We start from the raw sequence: 6000 nt of genomic DNA, 5'->3' as shown, positions 1-6000 counted from the left end.
ATCAGCAATGAGATCTCCATTACTCTGTTAAACTGTGTCTGAGAACGCACCCTCACTATTATGTCAATGTCAGGAGCTTAATGCTGATTCATACAGCAAGCACAAATCCCAGATTAACCTCCAAGCTGGAAGACCTCTTTCAGCAGCAAACTGCATGGACAACTTTATGTGTAGAAGGAGAGGTAATATGATTGTTGTTTTGATAACAGAGACACACAGACATGTGCAAACCCAGACACATACCTCTATTGGCATACACAGACGCACACACACAGATTGGTAGTTACAGAATGGCGAGCATACAACAATACAACAGTGCACAGCTGTGGATGTTTGGATGGTATAGTATTAGGGAATTTCGCAAAATGGATCTGACTATAAATAGCCGATTGGCCATAGTTTAATATCTGTTATTATATAATAGAGATAATATTCACCAGGTGAATTCACAATATGTTTAATCACTGCTATAGAGTGTCATACATTTTACAATGTAAAAAAAAAAAAAAAAAGCTAAGAAATAATACCTCCCTCCTTCCTCATAGATAATATAGGGAAATCTGAGTCACTATTGTTGAAGCAAGCCTTCTGTGCTGCAGTGCACCCCCACCCTGGTCTGGCTGGTTGGGCACTAAGAGCCGCAGTGTTCCTGTAAGACTGAGTATTAAGCCATGGGGGGGGTGGAGGACTGGCGATGGGGGGGGGGGGGAGTATTCTACTGCAAGCCCTTGTATGCCGCCCAGTGGCATCAATCTCCTCTTACAAAAATAAGCCAAGTAAAGGTAATATCAATTAAACTGTTGTGAATTAGCAGGCAATACTCAGTTACAATACAACATTATGAATCAGCTGCTCTGCATGAGTAGCTTTATATTTGTACTTATTTTCCTTAATTACATAATTTCAAACAGATATTGTTGTGCAAGTGAGATTTAAGGCAAGTTTACAATAGATGCTTTACTGTGATGTACAAAACTTTATTATTATTACTATTATTAACTTAAGTGACAGTGGTGTGAGCCTCATTTGACACCTAGGTTTGGTACATTTTGAGCATTATATTATGTGTACTGTTAACATACCAGGGCATGTATGTTCACAGTGGTGGTGAAGATTTTAGCACAGCTCAGGAAGTTGCAGAACTGGCCAGACTGTTTCTTAGAAACACATTGAAGCATGATGTAGGAAATTGCATCATATTGTGTTGAACCAATAGGGTACATGTAGCACTGAAAGACTATATAATGGAAATGGGTACGTGGTGAGAGGCAAGTGCAGTACAATAATCAAAAGGAGTTTCCCTCTGGACTATGGCTATGGGTGTTTATTGGTGTGCAGTCTTCTCCTTGGAAGACTTGCCAATACCCTTTGGTGAGGTCCCGGGTGCTGACATACCAGGCTTCTCCAAGACAGTCAATCAGCTCATCAAACACTGGTTTACGGGATAAGCATCAAACTTTGAAATGTCATTTAGTTTTTGGAAGTCATTACAGATCCTTTTGGTGGAGTCTGGTTTGGGTACCAGGATGATTGGACTGGCCCAATCTCTTTTCAACTCTTCTATGACCCCCAGCTACAGCATCTTATGGACCTGCTCCTCAATGCCCTCACAGACTCTATAGTTTTGCATTTTCACCCTCTGGTGTGGCTCTGTCTGGGTGATGTTCTGGTTTGCTGGAGAAAATGTCTGTGTTCTTTTGCACCTTCGTCATCTGATGCAACTGTACTTTGGAGAGCCCAGGTCCAAAAGTTATACCCACATCATCACCATCTGGAGGAAAGGATAGAGAAAAGCGTCTGAAGCATGCTATTTCTTTAATAAATTGATATGGTAGACTTGGCAGGAGTCCAATGGCCAGGCTTGTGCACTTTGTAGTTGATTGGTCCTACTCTTTCTGTTACCTCATAAGGTCCTTTCTGTTGTGGGCATGAGCACCAACACCTTGTCCAAGCTGGCATAAATTCTTGAGGCTTTGCAGCTCTAGTGGTTTCCAGGCCTCTTGGGCTTGAGACATGTATACTCCTACCATATGCCGCAAGTGCTTCAGATGGTCCCCCATCATCTCCACATGTTCAATCATGCTGCGGTGTGGGCTGGGTTGTTCCTCTGAGGCCTCCTTGGCAATGTCAGGCTGCGGTGTTGATGTCCATACAGGAGCATAAAGGGGGTAAACCCTGTGGAAGCCTATGAGACCTCTCTGATAAAGAACATGAACTATGGTATGGTCATGAACCAGTTCATGACCATTAGCGTCAATTTGACTAGCCTCAGCTTTAAGAATTGTAACACAAATTGCATTCCATTGAGAAGGTGTGCTATAAATTCACTCTCCTGGAACACTCCTCCATCAACCATGGTAAATTTGTAGTTCACATTGCTTGCCACCATAACAATGAAAAATGTCCCTTTGTAATTGTGGAAATCACTTCCCAATCCTATCAATAGGTAACTACAGTAAGTCTCGTTACCTCCTCATCACTCTACCAAACTGAAGCTTCAGCTTCATCTTCTGACTGTCCCCTATGAGCCAACAAGCTCAGGTGTGTGGTTGGCCTTGCTGCAGTGCTCCTGGTAGGCAATGGATGGAGCCAATGTAGGAGCCCTCAAGCACCATGCCACCCAGCCCTTTACAACTACTAAAACTAATCAAATGGCAATATGCTGTGCTTTGCAGAGTGGAGAAGCATTTTGTGTGAAAGTGATGGTGTTGGAGCACTGTATTTTCTGACATTAACTGAATATCGCAGTCCCTGAGAGTTTACTTCATTGAACTTGGATCTATCACAACATCTCCATCAGCTATTTCACTTCTGCTGACTCTGTGCAACCCCCAGTCTCTAGACACAGAAGTCAGTTCAGTTTTTATTCATCCCATTAAATGTAGTATAAATTTAAACCATGCTCGGGTACAATGTGGGAATACCAATCCTCACTTAGCAAGACTTAATTTCTTAACAGGTAATACTGGGGGATATAATTTCTTTGAAATAAATTTCAGATTTATTATGACACTTCTCTTCCTGTGATAAGAGTTCAAGAACGTGGAGTAAAAAGCTTGCCTGCTGGTCCATTACTGATATGTATCTTCAAAGCTCTGATTCCAGAATCAAAGACAATGAAAGATGGGCTCCCTTGATAGCGTGGGACGTGAGTTGAACTAATCCAGTATGACAAAAAAGATTGTTAATATTTTCTGACGTGTATGCTGGCATGCGCATTTTAACTACTTCATAGATTCAAGTCAGATTAATCAGAGCTATGCCCTTGTCATTTGATTTATTTGCATCACTTTGAGTTCCTCCTACGAAACCTGATAACATAGCTTTTATAATTGGATGTCCAGCTGCATATAAACACTTTGTTTTTGTTCTCTGAATTGCATGCGCTTGAACAACATAATATTTTCCCATGATAAGGCCAGAGTTCACAATAATGGAATCAACACTAAGGACACAACACTAAGTATGGCACCTACTCTAGCAACTGAGTGGAAAATTAACCCATTAAAAGCAGCTCAGCAAGGGCATGTGCAGCAGGGTCATGGAGATCTTGGTCTTGACATAAGCAAACCAGAATATAACAAAGAAACACCATTAGAAAAGAGGAAATTGGCAGTGGTGCGAACACAATGGAGAAAATGGTAAGTGCCAAAACAGCTTCTCAAGTCAAGCAGGGACAATGGATGAACTGGGAAAGCATACAGAGAAAGATGTTTAGTTGGATAAAATGTGGAATATGGAATCATCTAGGATTCAATTCATTGTTGAAGCAACCTGTGACTTGCTGCCATCACCTCAAAGCCTCAACAAGTGGCAAGCTGAAAACCATAGATGTCCTTTGTGTTCAGACAGAGCAATGTTTAACCTGTAAAATACGTTAGTTTTTCCCAAGGCTGATACTCATGATCAAGTGAAACACTGTCCACCGCTCGTGATGTAATTTTTTCATGGCTACATCTATTTTGTGTTGTATAATGAGTTTCTGAACTGCTGACCAGATTGCTTCAAGGGGTCACCTGTGCAATCAAGTGTTGGTACAATTGTACCACTTGAACTATTGAATAGGCTGTTGTAAATCGGAATGATCCACCTGTTCCATTAATCTGTGATTGACAATAAAATAGTGTTTCGGATGTTCTGAGTGGCCTCTTTCAAGCCAGGAAGGTCGACTGCCCGATTAGTCTTGTGATTACTGGTGCAATGAAGTGGGATATTTCAAGGCAGCAGGATCAGCCATTTCATTGGCCAATCGGAGCTGAGACGAGGGTTGCAAAGGGGTGGAAAATTTCCGGTAAATTTCCGGAAAGTTTCCGGTAAATTTCCATGGGAAGTTAAGCTGGGGAATTTTGGAAATATTCCAAATTGGAAACTTTCCATGGGAATTATGGGAATTTATGGGAATTAATGGGAATTTATGGGAATTTATGGGAATTAATGGGAATTTATGGGAATTAACTGGGAATTGAGGGTAATTTAATGGAAAGGTATCATATCCAAGCATAAATATTTGTTTTGTTATAAGCAGACATCCATCCAAAATAATACAATTAAAACAGATTTATTTGTAAGTAGAACTTTATCAAGTGTTAAATATTTTATTGAACAATCAATTCTTTCATTGAAGAACAAAAACATGAATGTTGAGTTGCATGTAGGGGGCGTGGTCTCAATAGCCCTGCAGTAAGCAGTGTGCTATGTGTGCATGTGATTGAGGAATAGCATAGATATTCAACTGTACTTGCATGATATCTGGTTGTTTTAGTCAGGATTATGCTAAAATATATTTTCCCCAACTATATTTAAGTTTCCTATTAAGAGCATACCTTCAATTTAGTAAATTCCTGGTTTATTCCCGTTTATTCCCATAAATTCCCGTTAATTCCCATAAATTCCCGTTAATTCCCATGGAAAGTTTCCAACTTTGAAAATTCCCGGAATTTTGCAACCCTAGCTGAGACTGACATTGAGTTTGAAAATCAGAACTGTAATGCTGTGGGCTAAGTGTAAGTCTAACCATAGGTAGAGTAATTGGGGTGTACTGTAGGTAAGGGCAGGTTTGATCCGTGAGGGGTATAGAAGTGGGTCGATGTGCGATTCAGGAACTGTTGAGCCTCCTGAATGCTCCGATCTTCTCACAGCCGAGCCATCTCTCCATACAATTCTCACTCATGATTAATGTGACAAGGGGTAGTTACAACAGATTCTGTGTATCGGTAAATGTGCAAAAGCCTTTCTAGAATATTACCTCTTAAGATATTATCCACAGCCATTAACTTAAACGTTTCTTTGTGTTCATTGTTCTTTAGGGACTAGAGTTAGTGTAGGCCAAGAAACACTGTAATTACTTATTGATGTGGCTGCATTCGTTTTTACATTCGTCCTTTACTGTAATGGGAGATAGGACATTGACGAAGTTAAGTGAACTTAGTCTGTGCCGAGAAATTAATGGGATTTCATTTAACCATTTCGTTTTTCTCTGCTTTCCAAGACTTTCTCTCATATGTTGTAAGAGGACAAAGTTAGTTGAGATTTTTCCATAAACATAGCTGCTACAGTATGCAGAATCTACTAAACACATAAGTATTGTGCATACATCAGCTCATATTATAAATTTCCTCTGTTAAATACAATTTCCAATGCACATCTCTTGCTTTACCATGAAGACTTCTACTATGCTGGAAATTAAATGTTTGATATGTTGAAATACTGTAAGGATTACAACGCTGGGGATTAGGCTTAACCAGCTAAGCTTGCCTAATCACTACACGTTAAACAGGATTGGTGACTGTGTTCAGGTGAACCTGTTTATTAACATCCACTTCAACTCTGTATATCCCCGTAGCTCTGGCCTATACAAGCTTTACCTGATGCACTGGAGGGATGATAATACTATAGGGTCCAGCACAGCCCTGCGATTTATCACTTGCCTCCTCACTATTGTGCTGTGTCACCAGCTGGATTGCTACAGGACTTTGGAATGGATGTGCAGAGTTCGGTTCT

This window comes from Centroberyx affinis, unplaced genomic scaffold, assembly GCF_046629955.1.
Source record: "Centroberyx affinis isolate AG114_WGS23_722 - 3 ecotype Tasmania unplaced genomic scaffold, CSIRO-AGI_Caff_v1 ptg000108l_1, whole genome shotgun sequence".
NCBI classification, from domain to species: Eukaryota; Metazoa; Chordata; class Actinopteri; order Beryciformes; family Berycidae; genus Centroberyx; species Centroberyx affinis.
The sequence above is the reverse complement of the archived record's forward strand: the minus strand, read 5'-3'. Positions refer to the sequence as shown.